This window comes from Camelus ferus, chromosome 16 (genome assembly GCF_009834535.1).
Source record: "Camelus ferus isolate YT-003-E chromosome 16, BCGSAC_Cfer_1.0, whole genome shotgun sequence".
Taxonomy (NCBI): Eukaryota; Metazoa; Chordata; class Mammalia; order Artiodactyla; family Camelidae; genus Camelus; species Camelus ferus.
The window spans coordinates 41,866,217-41,877,935 of record NC_045711.1 but is presented as its reverse complement, the minus strand read 5'-3'; the positions used below and the strand labels follow the sequence as shown (position 1 = coordinate 41,877,935).

Sequence of the window (11,719 nt, the reverse complement as noted above, 5' to 3'; positions counted from 1 at the left end):
CCACCAATCATGGATTTAGGACATATTTTCAATTCACATTCTTTAAGGTCCAGCTAAAAATGCAGTCTTGAGTGAAACATCTGCACATGAAAACTGGATGGGAAATATTTCATTTAGAAGGACATGAACATTTTAAATTCTTGTAGTACAAAATGCCAAACCTTCCTCCAGAATGGCTAGACTAATTTATATTCCACCAGAAGAATATGAGAATGCCTTTTCAGTATACTCATACCAGGGTTGAGTATTATTTGTAAAAACAGGTTCCAATTTGAAAGACAAAAAATACTTCTGTTACAGAAACGACAGGCCAGCCAAGAAACAAGCACCACTCGGAGGGTTAGAGTACTCAGGTGTATTACGCCGGCGGGCTCAGAGAGGCTTCTGCTCTGAAGTTCTGAGCACCTCCAAGATGTGTGCATGAGGTTTTATAGGGTTAAGTACAAGCTTGGGGTATTCGGCCAATACGCATGGAACAGCTTTAGCAGCATCATTATCACAAAAGTGGAGGCAGGGAGGCAGCAAACCAACATTCCAAAGCCAGATATATCTCTTTGAAAATCCAGCTGGCTAGCAAAAAAACATGAACAGCAAACCAACACTAATTAACTTAGATTTACAAGTTAGTCCAGCAGAACTCAGATCAGTATTCCGATACTTAGATTTGTGAGTTATCTTGTTAGCCCAGCCCGGCTTTTCCTTCACACTTCATTGTTCTCAATTAATTTGCAGTTCTTTGGTGCTGGGGAACCCCTTTTGGCAGGACTACCTGGGTCAGGGTGGTAGCTGACCTATTTCCTGTGCATTGCATCTGAGACTTGCCTTTATCACTTCTCTCTACTCCTGATGGATAATGTGACCATGATTTTTTTTTTCACCATGATTTGTTTTTTACTTTTAGGATTTTATTGTAACTGTGGGAGACTGGTGGTAAAACATATGGTTTAAAAAACAGTGTGTTGCTGCACTTAAATTCACGTAAAAATAGCATTTTTATAGCCATATTGAAATTTAATCCTTTTACACAGGTTACAAAATGTATCACAAGAAAAACTAAACATTAGGTTTAACAGAAGCAGTAATTTTGAAAGTGGAACCATGAAAAACTTTTTTTTTCAAATGTTTTGTAAACGATCCTCTGGGTCAATTTACCACACTAGGGGAACAAAGGTGTTAAAATACAGCTGAGCTCAACTGAACTACTTATCTGCACTATAGCACAGTACTTGAAATCAATCCTAAAGTCAAGATTTAAAATCATTTTAGGAGACAAGACCCTAAGTGTTTTACAGCCACCTCAGGAACAGGTACTTTTCCTTCCCCAAACAATCAAAGCTTAATTAAAAGATTGACTATATACAAGTTTTGTTTCCTCATCATATCTTCAGTTCAAAATACAACTGTCATTGGTAATACAGTCTGTATCTTGTCTGATCTGGATGATGTGGTCCAGAAAGTGGGCTTTGATAATGCAGACCCTGCATTCATGGAGGAAGAGGTGGCCCTCTTGGTGCAGGCCATATACCAGAGCTCATTCCCACTGGTTGTGTAAATGGAGGTCTCATAGTTCCTTAATCTTCAGTGAACTGGGGTAGAGAGTTGGATTATACTGGTGAGGAGTGGGTACAGTTATGGGTGGACCACCATGTTGAGATGGGGGAGGTCCAGGAGAAGGATGATTCATATAAGGTGGCATCTGGGCAATAATATGTCCAGGGAGAGGGGTTTTTAGTGGTAGAGCAGGGGTCATTGGTGGAGGTGGAGCTTGGTTACAAACCAAGTGAGGAATACCTGCAGCCTGGGGAGGATGTGGTATGGGATGGTTTATTGATGGTAGAGGAGGTGCGGGGGCGGGGGGTGCATAACTTTGCCATGAAGGCATAATACGGTGAGGGTGAGATACCACTGGTTGACCCTGATAATCAGGATGATGGTGAGCAGGTGCTGGGGTAGGAGGTGGTGAATCTTAGTCATCCTGAATAGGGACAGTTATTAAATTTCTGTGTTTTCTTGTTGAAATACCAAAGGTTTCCTGACTGACTGAAGGAGGTGGAGGTGGAGCCATGGCCAATTCTGCTAGAGAAGCACATATATCCTCGTGTGGCTGATTATAGTGCTCGAGTGGCATGTTTTACAAAGGAGGTGGTGGCATCATGATGTGCTGTTTTGGTGGAATGTGGCTTGTCTGGTGGCAGTATAAACCGATCCTGGATTTCAGCTGGTGGTGGGGCAATAGGATGATGAACATTCTCTAGTGAAGCACAGGGAACAGGTTTTCCAGCTCTCATATGGCAGTGGTTGATATGAGCCTGTAAGTCTCTCTGAGACAAATACTTTCTCTTGCACCCTTGCACAATGCTACACAAGAAGAGAGAATCGTGTTCTCTCACTGCTCAGTTCGTTGTATGGGATCACTACAGCCTGGACACATCTTATCTCCCTTTTTTTCCATGTAAAATAGCACAGTCATAGCAAACACACAAGTTTGCATGGAATTATTTGCCCATAGATTTTAATAGACAATCCACATTTGTCACAGAAATGAACTGGTGTATCATCCTCTCACCTAAAATGTTTATTTGAAAGTCCCCCCAAAAAAGTGTCCGGGAAGTCGCTGATTTCCAAATACTTCACCCCCTTTACAATCATACCGTTCTTCTTCATTATAATCAAATCCTTCTTCATCACCAGGTGGACCCTTTGCTGGCATTCTGTTTATAGTCCTTGGAGTTCGAGGTGAAGCTTTGGCTTTGTTTCCTTGTTTGGAGATGAGTTTTATAGGAATTCATCTTCGAACATCAAGACCATCCACTGATCCAGAACTATTACTGCCTCGTAACTCAGTGTAAGCGTGATCCATGATTCGCTTCGGCTCGCAGGGCACAGTGGGAGGGGAAGTCAACAACGCCGGAGTCTCAGGGAGCGCATGCGCGCTACCTTCCGGAGCCCGGGAGGCGGAAGTGCGACCCGGTTGTCCGGGATGGGGTCGCCAAAAGCTTCTTTCTGTCGCGTCATGTCGGCTACCCGACCCCAGTAAGGGAGTCAGGCATAGTTCAGGCAGAGGGAGAAAGAGCGAGTATGCAGAGAGTTTCCATGTCGAGGTGGCTAAGGCAGGAGGAAGTAGCCTTTAACTATGGAGAGGAGACCGACAGGAACAGGGGAGAGGGAGAGCGGCAGTGGTGGGAGGACTAAGCTCCCGGCAGGTAAGGCGGCCACCTCTTTTTTTTTTTTTTTAATTGAAGTGAAATTCACATAACATTAAATTAGTCATTTAAGTGAACAATTCATTGGCATTTAGCATATTCACAGTGTTATGCAACCATCACCTTTATTTAGTTTCAAAACATTTTCATCGTCCCCGAAGGAGACCCTGTATCCATTAAGCGGTCATTGTCCATTCCTCTCTACCCACAGCCTGGCAACCATGAATCAGCTTTCTGTCTCAGTGGATTTAACTATTCTGGATATTTTATGTAAATGGAATCGTACATGATGTGACCTTTCTGTTTGGTTTCCTTCTCTTAGCATAATGTTTTTGAGGTTCATCTGTGTGTAGCATATATCAGTACTTCATTCCTTTTTATTACTGAATAAAAAGGAATGGACCACAACTTGGTTATCGATTCCTCCATTGATGGACCTTTGGGTTGTTTCCACCTTTTGGCTGTTGTGAATAGTGCTGCTATGAACAGTCATAGAGACTGATTCTTAGGAAGTCATGATTGGGTAGTAATGATCTGACAAAACAAGTTTTGTAACCGGTGAATTTTTTAATATGAACATTTCATGGTGTTATAAAAGCAAATCAGATTTTGACATACACTTAATGAAATTGATTTTATTGATTTCCAGGAACGTCTTGTTAACCAAAAAACAAACAAACAAACAAAACAAGAGTCCCCATAGACAGTAGAGAAGAGAATGAGCATTTGTTGAGCACTGATGTATTGGACCTAATTCACGGTAGCAGATGCTGTTCCTGGCCCACCAGGAGTCACCTGCAGGTAATAGCTTCTTGTATCTCTGCTTCAGGACATTCCTTGGATATGAAGCCCACACAGGGGCAGCTCAGAAGTACCTAGGGGTGTCCAGTACCCGAGGTGTGATCCTTAACCAACGAGGAGCATCTCCTCACCCCTCTGCTGAATCCTGACATGTGTTCTGTGCAGTAGGTAACCCCATTTGCCCACAGTGGTCACTTGCTTATGAATGCAGACTTCAGTGGCTTTCCTCCCTTCTCCTTCCTCCCTGCATGTTGGATTTCTGAGTCCTCCCTTTGGTTGGTTGGTTGTTTCTTACCCTGAGCAACTCACTTACACCCTGGGCCTTAGGGACCTCATTTGTAACATAGGGATAGTCATAGTACTTGCCACGATGAGGACAAGATGACATATGTGGTGTCTAGAAAGTGCCTGGCATGTAGCATGTGCTCCAAGTGTCAATCATGAGTATATAAATAGAATGAGCACAGGCTGCGGGAAATAAAACACACCTGCTTCAGTTTCCTCATTTGAAATGTGGATGAAAATGCCTCTTTTGGAAGATGACTGTGAGGGGTACATAGGACGACATCATTTATGTAAACTACAAAGCACGGGGTTGGCCCCAGGTGAGGACCAGCGCCGGGCATGCCAATGGCCCCATCTTCATCCGGTGGCTGTGGCATAGTGAGACCCACAACAAGCAGAAGGAGACGGTGCCCGGGTGCAGGTGAGACCAGTTCAGGGCCCCAAGCCACTTTATCCTTTATCTGTGGAATGGTGTGACCTCAGGAGAGTCGTGTCCCTAAGGCCTTTGTTTCCACATTACCGAAAATAGGTGGTTGGATTTAGGGGATGGCTAAATGCCCTACTGGCTCTAAAGATCTAGGGAGCGTCCTGTCCTGGGATGGACACACACGCTGGCTGCAGAGAGGAAGCATCTGCATTATCTCCTGGGCCACTTGAGTCATCACCTCCTGGAGCCTTAGGCCCCAGGCGCTGTTGGCCTTGAAAATCACCCCAGATAAGAAAAATGAGCCTAGAAAACGTTTCCAGGCATTTTGATGTGTGAAAGTTGTTTTCCTTTGAGGCCTCTCCTCCCTTTTTGTCACTTTGCAAATGTCCCTGGCGGCCTTGCCAAGTCTTGGGATCTGGCCGTGTCTCCCTGTGTAGGGCTGGGTTGAGGGGCACGGGGAGCCTCGAAGGATCAGCCAGCCCCCTTTCTCACTGCCCTCTCCTCAGCTCCTGTAAGAATCTTAGTAACCCAGAGGAAGAAGTAAACAGCCCACAATGTTTTATACAGGTCAGAAAACGTGGCTCCACCCTCCAGAGGAAGCCGAAGCTGGGCAGTAACCGCAGAACAGATGGGGCCTGGGGAGGGGGCAGCACTAAGCGCAGTGGCTCGGAAGAGAGCGGCCCGGGGACTGCGGAGCATGCGCGGCGGAGGGCAGCAGGAGGGATGGAGGGAGCATGCGCGGCCTGTCTTCTGGGCCCTGGGCAGCGGAGGGTTGAGTCTTCTCTCCACGCCCAGGCGCCTCAGGAGGGCGAGACAGAACTTTCTTTGTTTTCTGTAACCCGGCCTCATTTCTGAGTCCCTTATCCATCAGGCTGATGGGGAACTTCTTCCAGGAGTTATGACCTAGATCTAAGGTCTTGCAGTAATGCGCGGTAGGGTGGCGTTTTGGTGAAACAATCCCTGTGTCACTTAGGCTGTCCTTGTGCATCCGCAGGTCCCCATCCTTCAGGTCCGACGATTTCCTGTGACTTCTTCACAGTCACAGTCACAGTCAGAGCCCAAAGGCATCCCCAGACCACTCCCTTCAGGCTCCCGCTCTGTCATTCTTCTCCAGGCCAGGGGCTCCTGGTTCTGCACTGGGTTGCGGGGGACCCCTCTCCACACTGCTTCTGGCCAAGGTGTCCAGAACATTTGCGTGAATCCTCTTTCCCCCTTTTATCGCCTCTACAAACCAGCTCGGTTCACCTAAGATTTAGGTTCTTAAAGAAGATGTTTTTGTTATTTCTGCTGCCCTGCTTCTTCCTCTCTGCTATACTACAACCTGCAAAACTGCCTGAATGTGGGAAAGGAAACAGGAATATACAGGGAGAAGACAGAACATCAGTGAGGTTGTCAAACTCACATCCAGCCCGGAACGGATGTATCCCATGCAATCTCACCATGTCTTCTGTTATCATTTTATGGAGGAGGAAACTAGGGCTTAATGAGGTCACGTACCTAATGTGTCCTTCCCACGTGCATACACAAACCACTTCATGAAAAGGGGTGCAAGGGTTCGGTGAACTCAGTCCCAAACTTTGTTGTCGTTGCTACACAAACAGACTCTATTCAAACAGAACTTCCCCGGGAATCTGAAAGTGTTTCTGCTCTGGTTGAAGTCACCTGGGCTGAGGGCTCCATATGCAGCCTCCTCCTCCCCCTCACTCCTGAGGGGCACCTGGGGCACTTCTGCAATGTCCCAGGTCCAGGAGCCCTCTGGTCTGTGTGGGCCCCCAGGCTGGCTCTGCAGCCAACCCCCCAGACCTGGATGGGGTCACTTCTTGGTGGATTTCCTTGGAAGACATCAACTTAGTGGCCCCCAGAATCAAAACTTCCCGCTTGGCTCTTCCTTTGAGGCTGCTGGACCCCATGCCTGGACACCATATCAAGGCCAGATCCATGAGCTTCTGAGAGGATTTGGAGGCTGGTCCACCCCCTGCTGCCCAGTTTCTCCACAGCATCCAACACAATCAGCCAGGACTGCATGGGGCCAATTGCTTTAAATGAATGTTAATCCTGCTCAGAGCTAGATTGACGGGGCCCATGGGAAGGGCCAGAAGGAACAGGGCTACAATTTGTCCCTTGAGACAGATTTTTTTTTTTCCTTTTTGGCAGATCTCTTTATCGAGGCTGCTGCTATCTCATCCCCTTTTATTCATAAAATTGGTGTTTTAAGAAACACTAATAGCCTTTGGGCTTCTGTAACTGGTCATATCATCTGTTCACTCACCAGATAAACATTAGGTCAGTACCTACTAAGTACGAGGTGCTGAGCTAAGCACCAGGGATGCAAAGGTGAGGAAGATGCATCTCCTTCACAGCCCACAGGTCGTAGGTCATAGGTCACAGGTCACGATTCTTGCCTCTGTGCTTTTCTAGCCCTGGGAAATTGTAGTGGATGCTTGCTGGCTTTTTGCCACTCCGCATTCATTTCCCCTAACAGCTCGCTGGTTTCCTTTCCCATGACCTGCCCCCCACGAGCATAGCTTTGCTGAGACAATGAATCAGGGAACCTTGCCCTCCCCTCATGGAAACCAACAGGGTGTCTGGAGGTTTTCTCAGCTGCAATTCTTCCTCTCTCTGCCCAAGTGTAACCAAAGCCTGGAGACATGACCCAAGTCCTTCCAGTGAGACCCTTTCCTGGGACTCAGAAACAATGTTGGGAGGGATAGTTGGCATGTGCATCCCAGCAGCATAACCTAATGGGTAAGGAACTTCTGTTTCCCATGCTTCTTCCAAGTCTAGTTCTCCAGCCTTCCTGTGGGTTCTGAGGATCTCACAAGTTTTCTTTTCCTTAAGACAGAGTTGGTTTCTGTTGCTTGTAGTCGAAGAACCCTAAACCAACATACCAGGTTCTACCTGTTATGTCAGTTGAATTTAACATGCTTGCCCCATCTGTTGCCAAGCTCTTGTTCTGAGCCAGGTGTTGTGGATACATCAACCTGGATGAAGACAGACAAGCAAACAACAAGCGCTTAAACTATGAGATGTCATGGAAGCACAGGGAACAAAGGAGGAAGAGGTCAGCTCTGCCTGAGGGCAGGAGGGAGCCAGGAAAGCAGGTCATCCAAACAGAGTTTCCTGCTTTTGCTCTCCTCCCTTACTACCCTTCCCCCAAGCATTCTCATCACGGCAGACGAAGGGATCTTTTACAAATCAGGCCAAGTCACTGCTGGTATCAAGACCCTCTAAAGGCTCCCTGTCTCAGAGTATAAGCCAAGTTCTACAGTGGCCTACAGGCCCTCTGTGACCTGGTGCCCCAGCAAAGGTCTGTGTCTCCCAGTCCTGTGCAGCAGGACGGGACCATAGGGTCATGCTCTCTCCAACTGGAAGGGACTGCAGCCCGGCCACAGCTAGGGCATCCTGGAAGCCACAGGGTGAAGGTGGTTCCTAAATGACTAGGTGAAGCCCAGCTGCCTTCTGTTTCTAAAATGCATAGTCACGCCTCCAAGATTCTGGGAGTGAGTGGCTCCGCTCTGCTACTCTCTTATATTCCCATATACATTTCTGAGAGTTATTTGGACTTTTCTGTCTTTGTCAGACTTAGTTATCAACATACTTTCCTCTCTGCATCTCCTCTTCTAAGTTGAAGCTTTTAACTTGCTGTAGGCTAAGAAACCAGGCAATCAAGTTTCTTAGAATCGTTTCTTAGAACTGTTTTTTTTTCTTCCTATGAAAACAGAGGAGTTTCCCTTTAATGTATATTACAAAGTAAAGGGCCAAGAACAATTAAGACCCTATTGAAGAAGAATAAGGAGGGAGGGGTTTGTCCTACCAGATTTAAAGATTTACTATTAGCAAAGATAGACAAGGAGACCTCGGGACTGAATAGAGGACCCAGAGATGGATCACATATTGATGAGGACGATGACAGGGTTGGCATTACTATAAATCAGTGGGAGAAGAAGAGACCAAATGATCATTATAGCAGAGGACTGGCTAATGTATGCAGAATATAAAATTTTAGATCCCTTCCTCACACCATATGCAGAGATAGATTCCATATATTTTTTAAAATGAAATATAAGAAGCCAAACTTTAAAACTTAAAAAAAATCTACAAAAGAATATATTCATGAACTTGAAGTGGTGAAGAGTTTCTTAAATAAGACTAAAAGTGTTCACATCATAATGGAGAATATTGATACATTCAATGATCATAGGATTTTAAACTTCTTTATGACAAAAGGTGCTATAACAATGAAAAGGCAAGATATTCCAATTCTTTGCAACTTGTTTGCAGCCAGAATACATAAAGAATTCCTATAAATTAGTAAAAGAAGAAGAATTTAAGAGAAACATGAAATTCACAGAAGAGGAAACCAGAATAGCTATAAACAAATGAAAAATGCTCGACCTCACTAGTAATCATGGGAATTCAGATAAAAATAATGAGACCCCATTTCATGCCCATCAGATTGGCAAAAATTAAAAAGCATGATAACACCATGTTAGTGAAGATAAGGGGAAATGAGAACTCATACATTTCTAGTGGGAATATAAATTTGTACAAGTCTACCATCCTTATCCACAATTCCAAAATCAAAATAACTCTGAAAACCAAAAGTTCCCACCTCACCTTCAACAAATTTGGTTTAAACTCACTTCATGACAAAGCCTGATTTGGAACTGAAAGCAGGGTCTTGAAGAGATATTTGTACCTCAAGTTCATAGGAGAATTATTCACAATAGCTAAAACATGTAAGCAAGCCAAATATCCATGGACAGATGAGTGGTTAAGCAAAATGTGGTATAGCCATAAAATGGAATATTATTCAGCCTTTAGAAAGAAGGAAATCCTGCAGTACACTGCAACATAGATGAAACTTGAAGACATTATGCTACATGAACTAAGCCAGTCAAAAAGATACTACATGATTCCACTTATATGAGGTATATTAGGGCAGTCAAAATCATAAAGACAGAAATTATAATGGCGTTTGCCAGGGGCTGGGAGGAGGGCAGAATGGGGAGTTATTATTTAATGGGTACAGAATTTCAGTTTTACAAGATGAAAAAAATAGTTCTGTGGGTGGATGATGGTGATGGTTGTACAAAAATGTGAATATATTCCACACCACTGAATGTAGGCTTAAAAATGATTACAATGACAAATATTATGTTAGGTGTATTTCACCACAATATTAAAAAAAAAAACCTGATGTGAACTAATTTGAGGTTATTTATAGTCTTTTGTTTGTTTGTTTGTTTTGTTTTTGTTTTTTTTTTTTGCTGCAACAAGCTTTATTGTTTCCATTTGGTCCAAGGCTTGGGAGCGGGCTCCAGGGTGGTTAAAAAGCTGCCCAGTGGCTGCAGAGAGGCTTCAGGCAGAAGCCCTGATGCCAGAGGGGCTTCTCAAAGGCCGCTGGGTCTCAGAAACTCCTAGTCATGTTGGAGGGTGAGCCTTTAGAAGAGATACTGGCCTGGCCCAGCCTGGGGACCAGCCAGCCTGTGGAGGTTAGTCAGGTGGTCGCCCATCTTCTTGATGACTTTCACCTCCTCATCCAGGAGTGGCTTTCCAGGAAGTCGCAGCAGTGGGGGTGGTCTACAAGGGCAGAGTCCAGGACTCGCAGATCCAAAGGGACCTGGTTCTGGTTCTTTTCCAGGAGCAAGGCAGCCTCCATAGCGTCCTGGATTTCACTCCACTCATCTGGAGATAGCTTCTGCACGTCCAGGAAGAGGGCTGATTTTGCATTTTCAAGAGATGCTGGGTGTCTTCGTGCTTCTCCTCGGCCAATTTGTGGAAAAAGTGACCCACACCCTCCAGAGCCACATAGTCCCCGCAGTGGACATAGAAGCCCAGAGAGAGGTAGGTGTTAGAGGCTTGCAGGTGTACGGTGACCAGGTGGGTGAGGGCAATCTCCACCTTGGTGGAATAATACTGATGAATCTCGGGGCTCACGGTTGATCACTAATAAGGAGCTAAGCTCAAAAAATGGTGTTGGCTGGCCCTGGAGGCCAGGGGTAGCAGAGTGGCTGGTTCTGAAGGTTGTGACTGGAAAAAAGCTGAACGGCGGTTGGAGGCTGGAGCAAGGGGCATCCCTGGGTCTGTTCCGTCCAAACACTGCTGAACCAAGAGACAGGTCCACAAGACCCCTGAGCACACTGCCTATTTATAGCCTTAACTTATCCCATTTAGTGTGATTGTTCATATATTTTGTTGACAAAATATTCCTGTTTGATTATGGGGTGCCACTGTAAACCCCACTGGGGGTTTTAGGTAAGATGCAGTATATCTACCATATTACATTTAAACATTTTTATTTTTTAAGTCGTCATACAGTGAAATGGATTCTTCTTTCCCTTTTGTGTAGATCTAAGAATTTTAACACATATATAGATTTGTGTAACTGCACAATCAGGATACAGAACAAACCCAAACACTCCCTTCTTCTTTTCCTTTATAATCACCCCCTCCCCACCACCCCTTCTAACCCTGACAACCAGTGATCTGTTTCCCATCCACTGTAGTTTGGTCTTTTCAAGAAGAAATGGAATCATTCAGCATATTACATTTTAAAGCCAGAAGCACTCTGAAATTTGAAACAATATGGCCCCAAGGTTTTCAGGGAAACTTTGGAGAGGAATTTTCCACCATCTAGTAAAAGCTGAAGATACCCGTGCACTGTGATACAGTGACTATATGCTCAGTAAAAAGCCCCCCGTGTTTGCAGGAGGGACACGTGCAGGAATCCTCATGCAGTGCTGTGTCTGATAACAAAAAAGGAAACGAGGAACAGTATATCAGAAAGAGAATGGATGAATAAAGGAACATTTAGTTACACAATGGAAAACTATATGAACAGCATTTAACAAGAATTAATCAAGATAAACAATAAGTTTATATTGTATAGAGCAGGGAACTATATTCAATGTCTTGTGGTATCCTATAATGAAAAAGAATATGAAAGCGAATAAATGTGTGTATATGTATGACTGAACTATTATGCTATACACCAGAAATT

General features: G+C 44.8%; 2 pseudogenes; both read right to left on the bottom strand.

Moving 5' to 3' along the window:
- Positions 1–1,059: 1,059 nt before the first annotated feature.
- LOC102517463 lies at positions 1,060–2,860 on the bottom strand (annotated as a pseudogene).
- Positions 2,861–10,136: 7,276 nt separating this feature from the next.
- Positions 10,137–10,867, bottom strand: LOC116669302 (annotated as a pseudogene).
- Positions 10,868–11,719: the final 852 nt, after the last annotated feature.